The 24,119-nt window shown below is 41.5% G+C and overlaps 1 long non-coding RNA gene across 6 annotated transcripts; it reads right to left on the minus strand.

Moving 5' to 3' along the window:
* Positions 1-1,015: 1,015 nt before the first annotated feature.
* LOC115285704 lies at positions 1,016-22,896 on the minus strand. 6 transcript variants are annotated; one of them, XR_003905659.1, is made up of 6 exons: positions 22,645-22,896; positions 21,897-22,470; positions 21,629-21,792; positions 15,909-15,982; positions 14,898-14,980; positions 12,734-13,285 (listed from the first exon to the last, which is right to left on the minus strand). It is a non-coding gene; the product is annotated as an uncharacterized LOC115285704 (long non-coding RNA). The 6 variants fall into 6 exon arrangements; XR_003905660.1 differs by having other exon boundaries at positions 12,734-13,290; XR_003905661.1 differs by lacking the exons at positions 12,734-13,285; positions 14,898-14,980 and adding an exon at positions 1,016-1,218.
* Between the last annotated feature and the right edge of the window lie 1,223 nt (positions 22,897-24,119).

The following is a 24,119-nucleotide window of genomic DNA, read 5'->3' on the forward strand; positions in this document are numbered from 1 at the left end:
ACTGGCCTTCCCCCTTGGGACCCGTGTCCCTGGTGGCGTCTCCACCTGAATTCTGTCTCCTTCCTTTATCCAGCTAAGCTCTGCAGGTCTTCGTTTACATATAACTTCCTCAGAGGGGTTTTCCTGACTTCCTTCTGTCAGCTCAGTCCGTCTATAACCTCTCCACAGCCCAATCATTTCCTGTGGAGCATTTTCTTAACTTGTGGTTATGTATTTACTTATGTGCCTCTGTGTTTAATGTCTGTCTCCAACTAGACTCTAAGCTCTCTGAGGGCAGGGACTCCAGCATCCCACTCAGATGGCATGGGATGTCCTGCACACGGCGATTTACTGAGGGAATAAATGCCATCTTGACTGAGGATTTAGTTAGTGGGAGGCAATTGTGTTTTGGTGTATTTTGCTGCTTTTTAACTTTAAGAAATTTGTAGAAAATCTCAAATGTACATAAAAGCAGCACCAATGCATCAAACCCCTATGTACATCACCTAGATTCACCAGCTGTCAAGATTTTGCCACATTTGCATAATTTTACCCTCTTTTGCTTAACTTTTTTCCTAGCCTTCTGACGATGCAGAAACATTAATGGTAGCTGTCATTTACTGAGTGTTTACTGTGTGCTGGTAACTATGTTAAATGTTTCTAATGTGTAGTATTATTTCGTCCTTTCAACAATCCTGCTAACTGAGCATAATTATCACCATTTTAGAGATGAGAAAACCGAGACAGCTTAAGTCACTTTGTGCAGGGTCCCCAACTCAATGGATGGAAAGGCAAGGGTTAGAATCCAGTGACTGACTTGAAAGCCCAGAGTCTCAACTACTAAACTGCTTGCTGCAGACTTCATCAGGTTTATGTCTGTCCCACCTGCCTTCCTTCTTGATACCTACAGACTTTAAAAATGTCTGAAGCATTTTTATTGTGCCTAAGTTGTAAGGGAAGTGTTCTCCTGTCTGCGAAAGGAACACAGCAGTTGGCTTTATTATTCCCCTATAAAAACGTCAACTCAGCCAATAAATATTTATTGAATCCCTTTTTATTTACCAAGCACTGTTTTGAGAGCTGGGAGAACAATAGTGAGGAAAAAAAATTACTGTCCTTCCTTGCGCTCGTGGAACAGAGTCAAGTCCAAGTCCTCCAGCATTAATTCAAATAGTTTGTGGTAGAATCGATCTTATGTCAATATAGTCTTGGCTTTTCAGTTCAGGCTGTGGGTTTAGACTAGGAGAAATAAGATGAAAGCATTTTATGCTGAGAGTTCGTAAGAGTCACTTCTGTGGGACCCTCAGTTACTTTTTTCTTTCCTTCTGCTTCATGACTACCTGAAGAAATACTGCTTTCATTTCTGAGTGGGCAGAGGAAGGATAAAATACATAAATCAGAATTACTCCGATGGTTCAGTAGGGCTGCTGTGTACTGTTACACAGTTAGTGCCCTGCACAAAGACTCCTGATTGAGGAGGCCAGTGGAGCTGAATCAAACCCGAGCCCCACTTGCCAAGCTGAGACCCTGGCCTGAGGCTATCCATCCTTGAAGAAGGGGTGCCTTCTTCTCCCCCCCTTCCCACTGCAGACCCACAGAGGCATCACATAAGCCCAAGGTGGCCCTCTTGGGAGAGCTGGGAAAACAAGGGAAGGGAGAGTTAAAACTCCTGTGCCAAACTGAAGTTTTGTGAGAGTCACCATTTGTGCTCGGCATGTCTTCTGTTAACTTGCATGATGGAATTTGAAGCGACTTCAGGTTTTTATTTTTTTTATTTTAAAAAATGCTTGTTCATTTATTTTGAGAGAGAGAGCGAGAGCGTGCGTGCATGCTTGTGAGCCAGGGAGGGGCAGAGAGAGAGGGAGAGGGAGAATCCCAAGCAGGCTCTTCGCTATCAGCACAGAGCCCAACTGGCGAGGGGCTCAAACCCACCAACTGTGAGATCATGACCTGAGCCAAAATCAGGAGTCGTCACTCAACCGACTGAGCCAGCCAGACATCCGTATTTTTGTTTTTGAATAGACATTACTTCTTAGAGCAGTTTTAGGTTCACAGCAATATTGAGGTAAAGGCACAGAGCCGTATGTATACCTTCTGCCCCCACACATGTGTAGTTTCCCTCAGCACCAACATCCGCCACCAGAGTGGCCCATTTGTTAGAATTGATGAGCCTACATTGACGTATGATTATCACTCAGAGGCCTTGAGGTTTTGATGGCAGTAAGGATGTGAGTATTGGTTCAATATAAGAAAAATGCCTAGTGGCTAAAAGCATAACATTTATCGGGTATATATTGTGACTTAAGAAACCTCCTGTCAGGTGTGCCTGGCTAGCTCAGTCAGTAGAGGATGTGACCTCAGGGTCATGAATTTGAGCCCCATGTCAGAGGTAGAGATTACTTAAAGAAAAAAGAAGAAAAGAATCTTCCTGCCAGCAGGTATGGGAAGAATTGTTAATAGTTTTCAATTATTGGTTCATTAAAAATTTTTTTTTAATTTTAGGGCAAAAGAGCACTCAAGCAAGAAAGAGGGGCAGAAGGAGAGAAAGAGACTCTTAAGCAGGCTTCATGCTCAGCATGGAGCTGGATGCAGGGCTGATCTCACACCCTGGGATCATGACCTGACCTGACCTGAAGTTAAGAGTCAGATGCTCAACCAGCTGAGCCACCCAGGAGCCCCTTGGTTCATTTCTTATACTTAATTTATTAAAAAAAATTTTTTTTAATGTTTATTCATTTTTGAGAGAGAGAGACAGAGAGAGAAAGAGAGCGTGCCCAAGCAAGGGTGGGACAGAGAGAAAAGGAGACACAGAATCCGAAGCAGGTTCCAGGCTCTGAGCTGTCAGCTGGAGCCCTATGTAGAGCTTGAACCCACAAACCATGAGATCATGACCTGAGCCAAAGTCTGATGCTTAACTGACTGAGTTGCCCAGGCTTCCCTCTTATACTTAATTTTTGTTTTAAATATATTTTTAAAATATTTTATTTATTTTTAATACAGAGAGAGACAGAACATGAGACGGGGAGGGGCAGAGAGAGTAGGAGACACAGAACTGGAAGCAGGCTCCAGGCTCTGAGCTAGCTTTCAGCACAGAGCCTGATGCGGGGCTCGAACCCACGAACGTGAGATCTGACCTGAGCCGAAGCCGGAGGCTTAACCGACTGAGCCACCCAGGCGCCCCCCTCTTATACTTAATTTCTAAAGTTAAGTGGATCATCTCATCACAATGATGAAAAAATAATAATTACAAAGCTGCCTATGATTCACCCAGAGGTTTTCCATTTAAAAACTTGAGATTTAATTGATATGTAACATTCTATGAATTTAAGATATACATGTTAATCTGATATATTTATATATTGCACTATATTTACCATTTTAGTGTTAACTACATCATATATGTAGTATTATATGACATCATATAATTATCACTTCTTTTTTTTGTGGTGAGAGCAATTAAGATCCAGTCTCTTAGGAGGGCACCTGAGTGGCTCAGTTGGTTAAGTGCCTGACTCTTGATTTCAGCTCAGGTCATGATCTCATAATTGCTGGGATCAGGCCATGTGGGGCTCCGTGCTGACACTGGGGAGCCTGCTTGGGATTCTCTCTCTCTCTCTCTCTCTCTCTCTCTCTCTCTGCCCCTCTGCTGCTCACTTGCATGCACACACACTCTGTCTCAAAATAAAAAAAATAAACTTAAAAGAAAGATCTAGTCTCTTAGCAAGTGTGATATTTATAATACAGTACTATTCTCTGTAGTCACCATACTGTGCATTAGATCTCCAGGACTCATCTACTAGTTGCAGGTTTATACCGTTAAACAACATCTTTCCTATTTCCCCATCCCTCAGGCTCTGGTGACAACCATGCTATACTCTGTTTTTATGAGTTTGGCTTGTTTAAATTCCACATACACATGATACCAGACAGTATTTCTGACTTACCTCACAGTATCCTCAAAGTCCATCCATATTGTCACAAATGGCAGGAGTCCCTTCTTTCTTGTGGCTGAATAATATTCCATTGTGTATATACACCACATCTTCTTTATCCATTCATCTTTTGACAGTTACTTGGGCTATTTCCACATGTTGGCTATTGTGAATAGCGCTGTGTGTTAAGTACCATTTTTGTTTCCTTTGGCTCTACACCCAGAAGTGGAATTGCTGGATCGCATAGTAGTTCTGTTTTTAATTTTTTGAGGAACCTCCACCATACTGTTTTCCACAGTGGCTGTACCGAGTTTCATTCCCACAAACTGTGCACAAGGCTTCCTTTTTCTCTACATCCTCACCAACTCTTGTTATCTCTTGTCTTCTTGATGATAGCCATTCTAATAGGTGTACATGATCTCTCAGGCCGGTTTTGATTTACATTTTCCTGAATATTAGTGATGGCGAACATTTTTTCAAGCATCTATAGGGCATTTGGATGTCTTATTTGGGAAAAAAGTTTATTTAGTTTCCCTGCCCATTTTTAAATTGATTGTCTCTTTGTCATTGAGTTGTATGAGTTCTTTATATATTTTGGCTATTAGCCCCTTATTTGTTTTTTCTAGAATAGTAGTAGTATATAATAGCTATAATAGTATTAACAACTTTAATTTAGTGGAAACAGATATGTGCAGGGTCTTGTACTGAGAATTTTATACACATTGCTTTATTTAATTCTCTTCATAGTCTCCCAAGGTGGGTGCTGTTATCTCAGTTTTATACATGGGGACATGACATTTGAGTTACTCAAGGTCATGTAACAAGAAGTGGCTAAAAATTGGACTTAAACCCTGGTCTGTTCGACTCCAAAACTACACATAACCACAATCTTACGCTTCTCTGTTTTAGGAGAAGAGATCTATGCAGTCAGATTTGTGGTCTTTATCCTGACCAGAGCACCCACCACACAAATTTGAGACTTCTGTAAAATATTTCCAGTCTCTTCCAATTTAGAATCTTCCTCAGCTTTCCTTCCCTGCATACCCACAGCGCTCATAATGTATAACTGGTGCCCAGGAATCCTTCTTGGCTTGGGCAGCTAACTGACCACTCTCTTTTAGCACAACCACGAGTCACACTTCTGTCACAAACCCCAAACCAACACTGGCCTTTTATCTCTGCCAACCTCAGCCAAGGCTCTGGACCTGAGAATATACAAAATCTCATAGGAGTTTTTTCTTTGACAGGCTCCTTACAGATGTCTATAAGAGAGGGCTGTAATTTAAAAGGACTAAGACAAGAAAGTTGCGTGTAATTCAATTTGGAAGGAATCAAAGAGACTTCAGTTTAACAGAATGAAGAGGGAAGTTGGGGCAGGAGGTAATGTCACTGAGAGATCGTTTTCATGGTCCTGAGATCACAAGTATGATCAGGAGTTGACTATAATTAATTTTTGCTTTGGGTTTGCGGGAGATTTATTAGATAATTGACTTGCAGTTCTTGAGCGGCATGGTATTTTATGCCACCTTTTACTCTAAGGAGCCTATAGCTTTTATAAGAAACTCACCAGTAATAATAACTTCACTTGTTCTGCTCTTACCCCTTCCTGTTTGGGGCGTGTCATAGACATTTCATCGAATGCTCACAGCCACCCTGTCAATTCTTGCATTTTATAGAGGACCAGATGGAGGTCCAGGAAGCGTAAGTAACTTGCTGGAGGAAACAGAACTAGTAAGTGGTAGAGCCAGGATTCACAACTAGGCAGCTGGTTTCCAGCCTGGGCTCTTCACACAGGGACCCTGGAATTCTTGAGGTGGGGGCAGAGGGAGTGAGGATCCCTGTTCAACCCGTTCTGCATAGACAGTTCCTTAGGTGGCAAATGCTTGGAATGCTGCTTGCTGGTTTTCCCCAAATACTCTGGGCCTTTGCCCCACTTACACTCTGCCTTTAGGGAGATGGAGTAATTCACCTGAATGGGAGATGAAAGGAGCCTGCCAGGGCACATCTTCTTTCTCTCATTTTTTCTTTGAGTTTCAATCTGCCTGTAGAGACTGCACACTTTGATTTGCTCCAGGAGCAGGTCTACCCTATGGGGTGAGGGTGGCGAGGCCCTTGGTGGTCCAGTGCTCTGAATAGGTAAGGCAGCCTAACAGGTTCAGTGCAAGGGGGCCTCTTGCTTCACATAAATCCAAGTTTCCACATCGACTTCATAGAGGGGATACTTTGAACCCTCCACGATTGTCCTTTGTCTTATTTCTCAGTTGACCTACAACTCAGATGGAGAAGAGAAGTATTATGTGTCCTTATCATACCATCCTCCAAGAACTACTGAGGGAAACAAATAAAGAAATATAGATAAATAATAAGAGATCACATGAATTAAAGAGTCTCGACCTAGCATCCAATGAATCCATCCCCTTCCAAGGTAATCAGTTCATCAGTTAAGCTGAAGAAGGGAACATAACAGATACTTTGCTTTACATGATCTTGTTTAGCTCCTCCAATGATCATGTGAGGTGAGGTTTATTATCATTGTGTTATTTATAAGGAATCTCTATCTTATTGAGCAGAAAACACTGAATATGGCCCACAATCTAGGCTTTGTTCCAGGAGGCTCAGAGAAGTAATAAGAATTGCTCAAGGTTGTATAGCTGGTCAGTGAAAGAGCTAGGATTTGAACCTAGGTCTGACCATGGCATAAGTTAGCCATTCCTTGGAGAGAAGGGAGGGTGGAAACAAATGAAAAAAGTGGTAACATGTATTGAGCCCTGGTTTTATACCAGTGTGTAGCTTCATACCATTCAGTGCTTATGGGGCATTATCTCATGAAATCCTTGCATCATCCGTACAAAGTAGGTATGGGTTTCCTCATTAAACACACAAAGAGCCTGGGGTTTAATGATGTTAAATAGTTTTCCAAAGGCTGCACAGTAAATGGCAGAGTCCCAGTTGTAATCCAGGTTCTTCTCATTCCAAATCTTGAGTTTGTTTTTCTGGGGCTTACCAAAGTAGTTGGGAGACACAACTTCTGATATAACATTAGAGCATCTTGAAATTATTAATTAACAAGTGTAGATCAACCTGGTAGGTGTGCATGGAGATGCTGAAGGCTAGGGAGGGAAGGCAGAGGACGTGGTGTGGGGGAGAAGGAGAGCAGGGGAGGACAGTGGTCAGCACTGGGTAGGTTTACCCAAGCTTGCTAATAATATGATTGATGACGATGAAGAAAAATAACATGGCAACTTTGAGAATCACGGAGAATTTTTGAATGGCATGCTTTTGTAAGTGGTAAATTATTTGTAAGAAAGAAGCAAAACAGTGGCAACAACAAAACCCATTGTCTCTGAAAGTGAGAAAATGGAGATTGCTTCTCTCTAGGTCTTAAGGATTTAGTTTGGGTGAGACTCTGGAGACCCTAGATTTTGCCATGGCTTTCTGTTAACTAATTGGTGACAATGGGGAGTTATTTAATTTTTCTGGAACTTAACATTCTTTTAAAAAAATGTTTACTTATTTTTGAGAGAGAGAGAGAGCTAGTGAGTGAGTTGTAGAGAGAGAGAGGGATCGGAAGTGGGCTCTGTACAGAAAGCACAGAGCCTGACACACGGCTTGAATCCATAAGCTTTGGCATCATGACTTGAGCTGAAATAGGATGCTTAATGACTGAGGCACCCAGGTGCCCCTGGACTTTAATATTCTTATATTTATTTAATTTAATTTATTTTTAATGTTTATTTATTTTTGAGAGAGAGCATGAGCAGGGGAAGGGTAGAGAGAGGGAGAGGGACAGAGGAATCAAAGCAGGCTCTGTGCCAACAGCAGCCAGGCCCATATGGGGTTTGAATTCACAAACCATGAGATCATGACCTGAACCTAACTTGGACACTCAACTGACTGAGCCATCCAGGAGCCCCTATTTGATTACTTTAAAAAATTTACTTATTTATTTTGAGAGAGAGCATGTGCATGTACGCATGCAAGTAGGGAAGGGATGGAGAGAGAGGGAGAAAGAATCCCAAGCAGGCGACATGCTGTCTCCTCGGGCCGACTCAGGGCTTGATCTCACAACTGATAAGATAATGACTGGAGCCAAAATTGAGTCAGACGCCCAACTGACTGAGCCATCCAGGTGTCCCCATATTCTTATCTTTAAGGTGGGGAAGTAGAAATATGTGCCTTCCAAAATTCCATCTAGCAATAATATTCTTTTTCTTCCCCAGCAGGGCAGGGAAGAATACCAGCCTTCCCCAGAATTTCTGGTACGTGGATGATGGTCAATAAATGTTTGTTGAATTGAACTAATTAAAGGCAATAATACTAATTGAAAAATAGATTCCCTCACAGAGTAAGCATATACTACTTGTTTGTTCCTGTTGCCTATGTTCCACACTTCAGCTGCCCTTGCCTCTGAGTTATCAAACATGTCATTTCCTTGTTGAGAAAACCTATCCCCATAGACCACTCTGCTTTCCTCATTCTACACTCTGTCTAGAATGGGCTCAGTCACTCTATAAATCCCTTGGATTCTTTCTTTTTTAAGTTTTGTTATTTATTTTGAGAGAGAGAGAGTATGTGTACACATGCAAGTCAGGCAGTGGCAGAGAGAGAGGGAGAGAGAGATCCCAAGCAGGCTCCATGCTGTCAGCATAGAGCCTGACACAGGGTTTGGTCTCATGAACCGTGAGATCATGACTGAGCCAAGACCAAGAGTCGGATGCTTCACCAACTGAGCCACCCAGGCGCCCCTATAAATCCCTTGCATTATTCTATCTTTTTACTTAGCCTTCTGATTTCCTGGGTTTTAACTACAGCTGAATTGGCTACATACGTATTCTGCATTTTTCATTTAATGGATGTGTGGAGAGTCTCATTTGCTCCCTTGGTACATAAATACCTGCATGAAAGATGTGAATGAAACCACATGACAGCAGCAGGCTTTAATTGCAGGCTTAAGTTTTGATAGTGATTTGACTTCTTCAAAGTAAATTATTTAATTAAGCCTATACAAGGGTAGTTCTCTCTCTCCCTCTCCCACTTGTGCATGCTGTCTCTCTCAAAAAAAGAAGATACAGTGATGAGAATAGCATTTTAAGGAGGAAAGATTACTGCAGATGTTTGATTTGAGCTGATAAATTTAGTATTCTAAAGAGAAAACAACTATGTATCTGATAGAATTTTTCACTTTTCATCTATATAGCTTAGCACCGTATGTGCAGAGCCTGAATTTCTTTGCTCAAAATTTCAACTTGACAAAGATCACTTTCATCTGGGCTTTGGAGATTGAGTCAGAGCCTTGAACTCCAGTTAGTCTGATTGTTTGTAGCAGGAGGGTGGCAGACCCTCTTGGTTGGCCTTGCTGTCCCCAGTCTCCCCTTGTTCCTCGTCATTACACTTACAGGTGTGTTTCAGATGGCATGTCTGTTTAAGAACATGTACCTTCCCAGACCTATTTGGAGCTAGAGTGGCCACAGCCTCAGTCTGGTTTTGAGACGTAGGTAAAAGTTTCCTGTGCAGCGTCTTTCAGAAAAGCCACGTTTTGCTTTCTTGATAAAAAGAGATAAGTTCAATTGACACATGCATTTTGCCCTTTATCTTTCCCCTTCTTTCTGCCTGGAGCATGAATACCATGTTGGAGGGACAACCGCCTCGCTTTTAATTCTGAGGAAGAAAGTCAGGCGCCAAGAGTGGCAGAGAAAGAAGTTAGAAGAGCCTGTGATTTTGCTGACTTCTTTTTTTAATTAAAAAATTTTTTTTAAATGTTTATTTCTTTTTGAAAGAGAGAGAGAGAGAGAGAGAGAGAAAGAGACAGAGCATGAGTGGGAGACAGGCAGAGAGATAGGGAGACACAGAATCCGAAGCTGGCTCAGGCTCTCAGCTCTCGGGGTTCAAACCCACCAACTGCGAGATCATAGCCAAGCCCACGTTGGATGCTTAACGACTGAGCCACCCAGGCACCGCTGCTGACTTCTCTTAACAGTTGTCTTAGTCCTACTTCAAAACTTCTGTTAGGAGAGAAAAGTGAAAACTCTAACTGGTTAAACTGTGGTCAGTTATTTTCAGCCATGTAAAATGCTAATTGATACAAATATATAATAGAGAAAAATATGAAAATTTAGGTTCCAAGAAAAGCTTAATGTATCTTCAGGATATTAGCAATCAGATACATCTGGCCATAAATATATTTTGATGAGTTTTAGTCTGTCTAGATTTTATCAGTGATTACTTGAATCTTTTAATTCCTTTCTTTGTTTCTTTATTTAATGTTCCTAAAGCAAATTTGGTTGAATTTGTATGTACTGGAGATAAAATGTAAAAGAGTAAAACAAGCATGATTTTTGCCCTCAAATAATAAAAAAAAATATATAATTGTAAGCAACCTAAAGACAATAAAAGGAAATGCAGGGAACAATAAGAACATGTAAATGAGGGACCAGATCTGGCTGGGGAGGTTTCTCTGAGGAGCTGAGGTCTGAGCTAAGATTAGAAGGATGAACAGGAGGGGCACCTGGCCGGTGCAGTTGGTTAACATCTGACTCTTGATTTCGGCTCAGGTTCTGATCTCATGGTTGTGCGACTGAGCCCCAAGTCCGGCTCTGTGCTGAGCTGAGCATGGAGCCTGCTTAAGATTCTCTCTCTCTTTGGGGGCACCTGGGTGGCTCAGCCGGTTAAGTGGCCAACTTCCCCTCAGGTCATGATCTCACGGTTCCTGGATTCGAGCCCTGCATCAGGCTCTGTGCTGACAGCTAGCTCAGAGCCTGGAGCCTGCTTCTGGTTCTGTGTCTCCCTCTCTCTCTGACCCTCTTCCGTTCACACTCTGTGTGTGTGTCTCTCTCTCAAAAATAAATAAATGTTAAAAAAAAAAAGATTCTCTCTCTTAATCTCTCTCTCGCTCTCACTCTTGCTCTCTCTCTTCCCCTCTCCCCTGCTTGTGCACTCTCTCTTTCTCTCTCTCTCAAATAAAAATAAAAATAATAAAGAAGTAGGATGAACAGGAGTGTATTAGGCAAAAGTGGTAGGTAGAATGAGAAGAAACAGCATGTGCGAAGGCTGTAGAGAGCAGGGCACTTTTGAGGAACTGAAAGTAGTCCCCTGTGACTGAAATATTGAACACAAACTTAGGCTGGAGAGGTAAATAGGCCAAATGATGGAGGGCCATGTGGTTAGTTTGTATTAAAGATTTGGGTTTTTGTCTTAAGAACAATGGAAAGTCACTGAAGATTTTAAACCTTTAGCAATGACCTGGCCAGATTGGAGATATAAAACCCAAATGCCATTCTATACATGTAACCTAGAATGGATTGGAGATATGGAGCTAGACTTGATGTGGGGAGGCTGCTTAGGATACCAGAGAGAAGATGGTGGACAAGGTGAGAACTGATGATAGCTTGGATTCTGAGGGTGGCAGTGGAGATGGAGGAAAGTTTGGGATTAGAATACTATTTAGAAGGTAAAATCAGTAAGACCTAGTTATGGATTAGACACAGAGCTTGACAGTTTGGAGAGTTCAAGAAGGACCTCTAGATTCTGCTTGCAGAATTGGATAGTTTGCAGAATTGCAGAGTTGGGTGTTGGATGGCATTTACTGAGAAAAGAAACATGAAGAGTCATGAGTTGGGTGGTGAAGAGCCTTGAGATGCCCATGTGAGTGTGTCACGTCACAGGTATAAGTAGAGGTCTATAACAGACAAGAGGTCAGGGCTGGAGATACCAGTGGGTAGATGGTGGATGAAGTTCTATATCATGGATCATTTAAGGAGAGAGGAGAGATTGAAAAGAAGAAGCTTAGGACCAAGTTGATATAAAAATGAGTAACCTTGTTCTCATCTTTAAGAAGCTTATAAGAAACTTGGTAGAGGTATGAGCTACGTATTTATGTGTGTAATTATAGTGTAGACAGAAAAGGACTTATATCCTACCAATGCCATTGATGGTGCATTCAGAAGAGGGAAATATTATAACAGTTAAGAGAATCAGAGACTGTTTCATGGAGGAGCATTTAAGAACATCTTTGTTGGATATCTAGAACACAGTGAGGTAGATGAGGGGTGAAATGGGCATCCAGATAGAGAAAATGACTTGACAAAAGGTTTGAAGGCTGAAAAGCAAGACACATTGAGAGAATTTCAGGATTTTTCAGTTTATCTAAAGATGGGGTATAAATAGGGGAATCATGGAAAGGTGAGCTAGAGCTAGACTGAGGAGAGCCATAAATGCCAGGCTGAGATACTTTACCTGTAGGAATGGGAACCTAGCTAAGGTTTGTGTGTACATAGAGGAGAAGGCGACATAATGAAGTAGTGATTGAAGGAGACTTCTCATGTTTCTCATGTGAGGTGCCCTGGAGAGTATCAATTCTAGAGGCAGGAAGACCAAGTAGGAGGCTGGGGTGAAGTGTCTCAGAGATTGTTTAAATGCCACAATTTAGCCCACTGAGCTAATTAGCACAAGTAAGAAGGAGATTTAATGAAAAAAAAAAAAAGAGTATCTGATGGAATGCAATCCTGAAAGACCAGTTGGCTTACAGGAGATGGACGGTCATCAGGCTCTCTCTCTTCCTGGAGACACATAGTCTCTTGGCCTTACTTTTCTCACACCGTATTCTTTGCAGATCAGTTTTCTCTCTGAAGCTCTTGGTCTCTGCTCTCTATTTACCATGGTTTACATGGGGGTTGGTTTCCAATGCACTTGCTCTGACCTGAATCTACTAGACCTAATAGCCCCAGAGCCCACCATTATTTACCACCATCTCTACAATGATCATGTCATGAAGGCATGCTGTATCTTTGTATGGTGACAAAGCAGACTCAAAATTGATATCCTGGTCACAATCAGTAGAATAATGTAACAGATCTCCTTTTCACAGTCCATGTTGATGGAATACCATAACATTTGTACAGGTTTGCTGGCATGATTTGACCCATGTTGTTTCTACATTTCTGCAATAATAGTTTATTACTTTCTTCCAGAATGAGGGAAGGGATCATGTTTGTCTTGTCTACCACTGTATCTACTGCTGTGTAACAAATTACCCCAAAACTTCCTGGCTTAAAGCAATAATAGGTATTTATTGTCTCACATTTTCTGTGGTCAGGAATTTGGGAGCAGCTTGACCAGGTGGCTGTGGCTTGGGATCTCTCATGAAGTTGCAGTCAAAATGTTTCTGAGGTTGCAGTCATCTGAAGGCTTTATTGAAACTGGAGTATTCCCTTCCAAGTTGGTTCCCTTACATGGCTCCCTTACATGGTTGGTGGAAGGCCTCAGTTCCTCACCACATGGACCTTTCATAGGGCTGCTTGAGTGTCCTCATGACTTGACTTTACCAGAATGAGTGATCCAGGAGAGAGCAGGGAGGAAGCCGCATTGCCTTTTATGATCTAGTCTCAGAAGTCATAGTGTAACATTTTTTTGTTAAAATCAAGTCACTAAATTTGGCCCACATTCAAAGGAAGAGGGTTCATTTAGCATTATCATTGAGGAGACAATGTAAAAGAATTTTTAGATATATTTTAAAATCACTACAACCACTATTAACTTCAGCACTTGGTATGGTGTCTGGGTGGTTACTTAGGAAAGATTTGTGAAAAGAATGATTATTCTCTCTTCCAAACTTGAATTTACTCACCCTAAGAAGCAGTAGTACCAAGGCAAGTAGCTACACTAAGGAATGGCCATTTGAGGCTTCACTTAAGTTTAATGTATTCTGCGATGTCCCATCAACAAGTGGTTGGGCCATTTTGAGAAGTTGCCTGGCCATTCACACAACATATGTGCTGCTGGGATTCTCTTTCTGTGTCTCTGTCTCCTTTTCATTTGTATGTCCATCTCCATTATCTCTGTCTCTCCTTTTCCCTTCCCCAGCCTCCCACTTTTCCATCTTTCCTCTCTTATCTCCACCTCCATCTTTCTCCACCTCCATCTTTCATCTCCATCTTCATCTCCACCTCTCATCTTGGTCTCTATCTCCCATCTCTCCTTTCTAATTTTCATCACCGTCCTTCATCCCTGGCTCTCATCTCCCCTCTCTCATCTCCATCACCATCTTTAATCTTCATCCCTATCTTTCATGTCTGTTTCATCCCCATCTCCCATCTCCATCTCTTATCTCCATTTTCATCTCTACCTCTGTCTTCATCTTTGATCTTCTTCATTCCATCTCACATCTCCATCTTCATCTCTAATCTTTGTCTACATCTCCAACTCTCATCTCTCATTTCTATCTTCATCTCCATCTCACATTTCCATCTCCAGCTCCATTTCACATCTCTAGCTCCAGCTCCATTTTATCTCCATCTTCATCTCCATCTCCATTTCCATCTCCCATCTCTCATCTCCATCTCACATCTTAATCTCCCATCTCCATCTTTATCTCTGTCTCTCATCTCTGTCTCCATCTCCATCTTATATCTCCATGTGTTTATCTCCATCTTCATTTCCATCTCCCATCTCCATTGCTATCTTCACCTCCATCTCTCATCTCCATTTCCATATCCATTTTCATCTCTATCTCTCATCATCCCCTCTGTCTCTATCTACAGTTCCATACTCTCTATCCCTATTTCTCCTTCAGCCTTTCTGTCTCCACTGGCTCACTGTCATTGTCAAGTAGCTGTACCAAATCTTTCTCATTAAAGAAATATGTGACCCAATGATCTCTCTTTAACTTCCTTTCTATCCTGTCCTTTTTGTCTCTAAACTTCTGAAAAGCCTGTTTTTTCTTCCTCACATCTTATTTATTCTCCCACAGTCTGGGCTCTATCTTTTTCACTCCACTGAAGATACTTTTTCCAAGGTTAACAACGACCTTTGTGTTATTTTGTCAGGGGTCATCTTTCCTGTCCCCTTGTATGACCATCTGATTTTGTTGATTGTGACCTCCTTTTGAAATTCTTTCCTGTTCTTGACTTGGTGATGCCATGCTTTCCAGCCTTCCTCCTTTCTTGGACCTCACCATCTAAATGTTGTTTGTACACTTTTCGTTCTGCTTACCATCTGTATTTATCTCTAGGGATGCCATAAGAAGGTGCTGCAAACTGTTTGAACAGCAGTTTATGGTCTTGCGGTTCTGGGGGCTTGAAGTCAGATATCAAGGTGTTGGCAAGGTTAGTTCCTTGGTTTGTATAAGCATCACCCGAATGTCTTCCCATTGTTTTGTGGTGTTCTTCTTGTGTTTATGCCTCTGTGTCTAAACCCTCCCCCGCCCTCTTTTTAAGTAAGTTTCATGCCCATCATGGAGCCTACCACTGGGCTTGAACTCATGACCCTGACCAAGACCTAAGCTGAGATCAAAATTTGGATGCTTAACGGATTGAGCCATTCAGGTGCTCCTAAATTTCCCCTTTTTATAAGGACACCAGTCATATTTCATTAGCTTCCCTTCCCCTAATGACCTCAACTTAAACATCTCTAATGACCCTGCTTCCAAATAACATCACATTCTGAGATACTGATGGTTAGGATTTCAACATATAAACTTGAAGAAGGAGACCGTTCAACTCATAACACCTTCCAAGCATTGTGTTTCCTTGGTCTGGTCCTTAGCTCTCCTTGAGAAACTTCATCCAAACCCAAAGCTGTAACTACCACCACCTCTACAGTGAGGGTAGATCAATATTCTAACTTAATCCTCTCCCACTGAATCCTGGAGAGATGGATCCAATTACCCAGTGGATATATTTGGAGATTCACAGGCTCTTTAAGTTTCTATGTCCCAAACTGAATTTCTCTTTCCCAAAGTGTCACATCCCCCTGAGTGTCCTGCCTCAGAGATGAGTTCCATCATACACCAGGCTCCTCCAGCCACCTTGGGTGTTATCCTGAAGACCTGCTCCAGCTTACCAGCTCCTACCCGCTATCAGTCACCAGGTCTACTTTTTTCTAGCTACACAGGGCTCTCTTCTCTTTTTTTCCCCCTGCTATCACTAGCTTTGTTTATTTGCATCTCTTTTCGCTTGCATTATTATGACTAATAATGACAACAAGCATTTATTGAGTGCTTACCATGTGCCGGGCCCTCACAGAAGGTATCTTCTAGTCCTACTCTTCTTCACTCTGTCCTGATTCCAGAAAGATCTCTATAAACACAAATGTAGCAGGTATAAATGTATAGTCCCCCAAATTCAGCTGATAAAGAAAAAGATAACTTTTTTCTATAATTCAATTTAATGCGTATTTTAAACTTTCATTTTGATGGCAGAAAACATCTCAAATAATTCTGAGTCAATAACTAATTCCTGTACTGTGCTTTTCCATTTACTATTTCTTAATATTATAATTCTTACTACTACTACTACTAATATTGAGACTGTCACCATTTTTTATTGGCAGTAGAGTATTCCAGCATATGAATATACCAAACATTTAGCCAATTCCATATTTATGGACTTTTAGATCATTTGCAATCTTTTGCTATTACAAAATTTGCATCTATGTGTCAGTATAACTGAGGATAACATTCCTGAAATGGAAATCCTGGATTGAAGGGTATGTGCATTGTAAATTTTAGTAGCTATCACTAAGTTGCCCTTTAAAGGGCTTGTGCCAATAGCAAGTGAAAATGCTGTTTCCCTTCATCAGCATCAATAGTCGGTATTATGAAACTTTTAAGTACTTGCCTTACTTTGTCTTAATTATATTTCTTTAATTATAAGTGATGGTGACTATTTTTTCATTATATACCTAATTTTTTAATTTTTTAAAAATTTTCCCCTAATTTAAGAAATGTTTTAAACGTTCATTTATTTATTTTGAGAGAGAGTGAGTACATGAGTGCATGTAGGCTGGGGTGGGGGGGGTGGAGAGAGAGAGAGAGAGAGAGAGAGAAAGAGAGAGAGAGAGAGAGAGAGAGAGAATCCCAGCCAGGCTCTGTGCTGTCAGCGCAGAGGGATGTGGGGCTTGAACTCATGAACTAAGAGATCATGATGTCTGCCGAAATCAAGAGTCAGACGTTTAACTGTCTGAGCCACCCAGGCCCCTGAAATTAAAAGGCAAAAGATTTATACGATCTGAAGAGAAACCAGAGTATTAGGCCCCTGAAATTAAAAATTTTCAAATAGCTATATTAAAAAGTTGAAAAGAAACAGATGAATTTAATTGATATACATATATTGATTTATATATATGTAAATATATATATGAAGTTTATTTATTTATTTTGAGAGTGAGAGAGAATGTAAGTAGGAAAGAGCAGAGAGAGAGAGAGAGAGAGAGAGAGAGAATCCCAAGCAGACTTCTCACCACCAGCACAGAGCCCGATGCAGGACTCGAACCCATGCACTCTGAGATCATGACCCGACCCGAAGTCAGATTCTTAACCCACTGAGCCACCCACGTGTCCCTAAGTGAATAATGTACTTTTAACTCAACATATTAAAAATAGTGTCTTTGACATATTATAATTCAGTGTCGTTAGAGAGGAGGTACTCAACATTTATTTTTCTAATTGAGTTATTTTTATTTTTTCAATTGAATGTTCATACTTGTTTTATGTAGATATGGTCAAAATACCTCATTGTAGCAATGAAATCATTTTGTTAGTCATGAAACAAAACACAATTCATATATTTTACTTTGTTTCTCAGAAATGAGAGATGTTTTAAGAATGTGTTTTCATAAGATTTGCCAAAATTTTTCATCACACAATAGCTTTTTTTTCCCTCTTCCTTTTGGACAGTTATTGAGTTGACGAAGCTTTTAAGATAGGTAAGAACAGATGTGTTGGCTCAATTTGGGAGGCAAAAACATTTTTACTTGAAGAGAAATCCTCAGGGAAATGCCGTCTCTTAGGGGTGTTTAAAATCCAGCTCCAGGAAGTCCTGAGTTTTGAGCAGAAGCTGTGATGGAGTTAAGAGCCAGCAGAGGCTGGACGCACTCTCACAGTCCTCCAAATACTACAGTGCAGTCCTAGGACCACACCCTCCAACTGGGCATTTCCTGAGGGGATTGACGTTTTAATTAGTGCCCCAAATTTGCCCTGAGAATTGGTCCTTTAGGCAAATGTGAATCCCATTTACTTCTCTTTAATTTTAGTGCTCCAAAATCTACTTTAGGGAAGGAAAGAGAAATGCTCTGCAAATTAGGTAGGTGCTTTACAATATGATGTGAGAAAGAAATTATTTACATTAAAATATCAATGTTCAATTCAAGCATGGGGGCCCTAACGCATTAGAAACGGACTGGGAGCAAAGCCTTGGAAAAGCCCCATACATCTCCTCATTCAGTTTAATTCCATCCATTCCTCTTAGAGATTTAGAAACAGACTCAGAGAGGCAGGGACACTTGCTTAAGTCACATGCCTATTCATTTAGAGGTTTGGGTTTTGAGCTTTCTGATTCTCCGTAGTGTGAATTATAGCATTATATAACATACTGAGCACTTAACAAGTGCTAGGCTCTCAACTAAGTGATTCCCATAGATGTCGTTGATTTACAAAATTTGCAATATGAAGTATTTCAGATTTATTTATTTTTCTTCTTAAAATATTTATTTGAGAGAGAGAGAGAGAGAGAGAGGGAGAGGCAGAGAGAGGGAGGGACAGAGGATTAGAAGTGGGCTCTGATAGCACAGAGCCACACGCGGGGCTGGAACTCACAAACCATGAGATCATGACCTGAGCCAAAGTCTGATGCTTATCAGGCTGAGCCACCCAGACAACCCTGAAATATTTCAAATTAAAAAAAAAAGCATCACTCTTTTCTAACAGTTTTTCCCCCCTGAAACTTCATTTGTTTTCTTAAACAGAGGTTGCTGACGCATAAGGTATCCGGCATCTTAATCTGCAAAGGATGCTTAGGGATACTCCACCGGACTGTGTTTTGATGGCTAAATAAGCAATAACTTATTCACAACTCAAACCCAATCTATTTCTATTAAGGTTGCAGAGAGGTATGGGAAGCACAGCTTTTTTTCCTCCCTTAGTTTGTTCACTAATGACTTCTTCCTTCTTTTCCTTCCTTTTTACCTTCCCTGCCTCCCTCCTTCTCTCTCCTCCAACCCCACTTATCTACTTCTCTGTCTCCTTCCTCTCTCCCTCCCTCCCTTCTTTCCTTCTTTCCTTCCTTCCATTCTTCCTTCCTTCTTTCCTTCCTTCCTGCCTTCCTGCCTTCCTTCCTTCCTGCCTTCCTGCCTTCCTGCCTTCCTTCCTTCTTTCCTATTATAGGAAGTGAGGTGCTAAGGACATTTTCTGTCAAGACTCTAAACTTTTACTGATTTGTCTTAGACATATAGAATGTAGGGCATGCAAGAGTCTTAGGAATCATCTGAAGAGAAGTAGCGGCCCAGAGAGGTAGAGGATTTTATCTGAGGTCAGCTAAATGAAACTGTACTGAGATCAGAAAGCTACTACATAGCAGGAATCCACTCAGACCCAAGTGGAAAGTCGTCAGAATAGCAAAGGCACCATCTGATTGGCTTGGGAAGTGTCAATCCTTCTTTTAAAATAACTTGATTCGATCTCAAACCAGCAAGTTTTCTAGCTTCACTTGAAGGAGAGCCAGGATAACTGGTCAGGAGCCTCAGAATGAAAAGCAAATCTCTAATCACACCCAGTACTTCACAGCCCGTCAGTTGAGGGCCAGGGAGCCAGTGGGGCTTACGCAGAGTAGGTTCTCAGAAACATAAGGGTCAGGGCTTGGAAACAGACAGACACAAGAGGAAAAAATGACTTTTATTAATCTGTGCCTGAAAGATTTAAAGAATCACTTGATTGTGGAATAAAACCAACACATTAAGAGGCCCTAATGAGGGCAAACTTGAAACTGGTTTTGCATGTTGGAAGCCCAGTGTTCCAGATCCGCTGTCTTCAGTGACAGGCTGCTGATGTTCTCAGCAGCACGACATTCACTTTCCCGTCCCGATGACTGCAGCAAAGGTATCTCCAAAGTCCGTTTCTGGGCCTTAGTTTCCTCTCTTGTAAAACAAGAGGATTGGTCCATGTCTATATCTATATGTATCTATATATACTACCACGAGACTCTATAATCATATCAAAATAATAAAACGACATGTGATTCTATAGTTTTTTTTTTTTTAATCATTTTTTCCCCCATCCCAGTTTGTGGCTTGGCTGAGCCGACTGAACTGAGGGGAACGCCTGTGATGCCCTAGGTTAGTTGTACAATTTTTTTATCTCACAATTTTCCCCACAGAATGTTAGGGCCGCTGCATTGCCCTGAGAGCCTTGCCTAGAAAACAGTGGAGAAGCAGAGCTAGAGGCTCAGCGGCGTTTCGTGGGGATGACGCCCAAAGTGCTCAGAGTAAAGCCAAACTTCTTTACCTGGCCTGCAAGGCCCCTGCCTGATCTGGCCCCTCTGCTTTCCAGGATTTTACCAGACTCTCTCTCTCCTTGTTTAATTTATTCTGGACACATCGTCTTCCTTTAGCTTATGAAGGCACCTTGCTGTTTCCCAACTCAAGACCTTGAGGTGGCCCACTTTCTCTGCTGAAACTCTCTTCCCTCACTCTTGGTCTGCTCGAATGATTCAGGCCCAAATGTCACATCATCAGGGAGTGATCACCCCATCCAAATCTGAAATCAGGCCGCCCTGTGCTCTTCAGAGCACTCAATAGAATTTGTGATTTACACATATTTGTATGTTTACTATTTGTTTTCCTAACTAGTCCTTGAGGGAAGGTGTATCTATATGTACAGCTTTCTGTGTTTGCTATTGTATTTCCTGGCACATAGTAGGTGCTCAATAACTGCTAAATTAGGAAAGGAATAAATGCATTCACAGAAAATTCCCAGCACAGTCAGCTCTTATTGGTTGTTTAGATATGACATGATTCATGAGAACCCTTAGTGACACTGTGACTCTGACCTTGTTTTGGCATTGTGGAAATAGTTATTGGTCCTTCCATAACCTGGCAACTCTTCCAGTGTGTATTTATTCAGACTGATTCACCCTCTCTAATGATTCAGTGGGAACACCATTAAGCCAGTTAATGCAAACTCGATTTCCTCAATTCGAGTTCTTGGTCAACTGCAGGGATGTTCTTCTGGCTAAGAAGATACCTGAAATTTCGAGTTTGAGCTAAAGTGCCCTTAAGAGAAAAAATCAAGGGAATCACCAGTGATTGACACTGCCTATGAATAACAGGGAGAATTAAGTCATATGTGGAAATACTACAGTCAGCTGACTGCGGTCAGTTTTACTTAGCTGTTGCTGGAGCCCCATGGAAAAGGGCTTATTTATTAAGAATGAAATAGTTATTTTAAAATTCTGTAGCAATCATGTCTTTCTCTCTCTCTCTCTTGCTCTCTCTCTTTTTTTTTTCCTCCAGTCCATGGAAAGTGTTATCTCAGGCGGCTTTGTGCAGGAAGTTGGGTTTATCACTTCCTCACAGTTGCACTTTGTGTAGGACTTAACTACATGCTATCAGATTACATCAAAATGTAGGCCTTTGTGTGTTTAACTCATCAAAGGAGTGGACCCTCAGGACTTGATATCACTTCACTGCATATGCAGCCATGTAGCAAAACAAAGCCTATCTAAACAGGACAGAACTATTTCTGTTGCGCGGCGGCTCTGCTAGCTCCAGCTTGCAGAAATGGTCGGGTTTCAGGTGTCTGCAGTGTTTCACTTCTTGTTTTTATATTTATCTCTTTTTAGAATTGCAGTCATTTGCCTGGTTGTGTGCAAGGAAGGAAACCCAAAATATTACCTACAAGGGAGGAGACAAGATTGCTCCAATCCCCAGTGTCCGTTGGAGGCGACACTAACCTTTACCTCATCATCTTGATTTTCACTTGAAAGCTGAAGTTGCAGCTGTCATAGTCTGGGCTCCGGGGATGGCCACAGAGGGGGGTTGAATCCGGGCTCCCCTGCTGCCTGCTTGTGTGTCCTGGGGCAAGTTATTTCACCTCCTTGAGCTTCCGTTTCTCTGTCTGAAAAATGGAAAAAATTACAGCACCTGCCTAATAGCCTCGCGATGTGGAATAAATGAGAGGGATTAAATAATGTGTGAGAAGTGCCTGTGGAATGTGCTCACCGTAGGAGGCGTGTCAGTCTCGGGAAGCCGGAGGGGTACGCGGGCCTCGCTCTGCAGAGTGAGAGGCGAGGCGGGCGCAGTCCCAGGCGGGCGCAAGTTTCTCAGGCTGTACTTCCACCTTTGGGGCCTCGTTGCTGGTTTCTTCTCTGCGGAGTTCCCTCTTCTCTGCGGTGGGCTGGCTGCCAGATGCTGCCTCTATTGGCAGCTACAGGAAGCCATGCAACCGTGAAGTAATACTTCTGCCCTGGGGCTGGCCCCGCCCTGTTGACCAGGGGTTTTAGATCTGCTCAGCCTACTCCTTTTAATGTCTTGCCTGAAAAAGGACTTCTCACCCAGCTCTGCTACCCTGGGCGATGGCTGCCGGCCCTAGAGGGCTCAGACAAACGGCTTTCGGGGGATAGAAATGAGGAAGGGAACTTCTTCCTCCCAGACGAATGCTTGGGGAGTTTGGGGGTACCGTCTTGCAGCCAACTCTCCGATGTGATGATCATTTATCAAAATCAGGTGTCAAAGGAAGAGGGATAGGCTTGATTCTATAAAATCCCTCCAAGCCAGTGGAGTATAATGAGGTACTCTGAAAAAAAAATTATTTGCATCATAGCAGTATGCAAATTTTCACAGACCTATGACTGGAAAGAAATTAAGTTACACCTAAAAAACTTTATAATTTAAGAAGGTAAATGTTTTTTCTTCTCCTTTTTAAAAGTCTGAAACCATTCTAAATAAGAAATTGAAACAAGCATAATACCTTATTGCTTCTTCATACTCTGGTTATTCACTGATGGCTCCCTACCTTCGTGGTTTCCTCCCTTCCGGCTTCTGGGGTAGCAGAGGCGCTGTGAGCCACACTCCACCTCAGCTGTTCAGAATGTCACTTCAGAGCCACACACACCCTCCATTCAGTGCAGCTAGCTTTGGCTTGTGTCAGTCAGCGGTTCTCATCCAGTAGATTTTGCCTCTCTGCCTGGCCCCATGGGGTGAGCTTTTCGGCTATCTCTTTACCTTTGTCCCTGAATGCTGTGTTTTGGAGTTCCCCTTAATGGCCACAGGGCCAGCCTCATGTCACCTCAGGCTCTGCACAAGAGACAGATTCCCAGGCTGGATGTAGCATCTTGGGCTCCATGTTATCTGGAAAGAGTTGAGACATTTGGCTATAGCTTTCTTGGAACAGTAGCGAATGCTAATGGAAGACCAGGTCTTTCTTTTGGTTGATTAGCTTAAACTGAATTTTTTCTGATTGTAAAAGCAATATATGTATACATATGTATGCACACATGCACGCACGTGCACATACACACACACCTAAACACAGAAATATATAAAGTTTAAAATTAAAGGGCTTCATAGTAACCTCTTAGTGATAATTCTTTGTTATATACTGTCTCAGATTTATTTCAGTGCATATAAAAGCATTTTTTTACTTCACAAAAAAATGAGAATGAGATGCATTCCTACTCTTCTGCAATTTGTGTGTTTTCCTTAACAGTAAATCTTGAATAGATTCCAATGCCAGTGCACACAGATTTACTCCCATTACTTTATATGACTGTAGCTATTGCACAGTAGAGTGGAGTAAATAAATTATTTACTCAATTCCTTATTCATGGACTTTGGACTATTTAAGATTTTTTTTTCTTTTGGCTTAACAGACAGTGCAATACTGAACATCCTTGTGCAAACATCGACTTTGTGTGCATGTGTAAGGATTTCTGTAGAATGGTTGTGTTGAAGGTTATGCACATTTCAAATTTTAACAAACTATGTTAAATTGTGTACCAGTGAACCAGTTTGCAATCTACTAAGAAATCTGAGAAGCCCTGTTTCCTCAAATACTTATCAAGTCTAGTATTACTAAATATTTCAAGTCTACTGGGCAAAAAACCTGTTCATTGGTGTTGCTTTTATTATTAGCAACGTTATCTTTTAGAATGTTTTTTGACTATATTTCCTCTTATGAGAGTTTTCTATTTGTATCCTTTATCCAGTTTTCTTTTGAGTTGTCTTTTTCCTATTGATCTGTGTAACAGGATGTTTTCAGAATGGTTACTAAAAGATGGGTTGTATTTATTATTATTCCAGAATATGATATCTAAAGATAAGGTATTCCTGAGTTGGGCAGTGGCTTAGCAGTCTTAGACCCAGATACTTTTGCTGCTATATTTTACTCAGCTTGTGCCTTTGTGGTTTCAAAATGGCTGCCATAGTTCCGGTCATCACGTTATA

Source organism: Suricata suricatta, chromosome 2 (genome assembly GCF_006229205.1).
Source record: "Suricata suricatta isolate VVHF042 chromosome 2, meerkat_22Aug2017_6uvM2_HiC, whole genome shotgun sequence".
NCBI lineage: Eukaryota > Metazoa > Chordata > Mammalia > Carnivora > Herpestidae > Suricata > Suricata suricatta.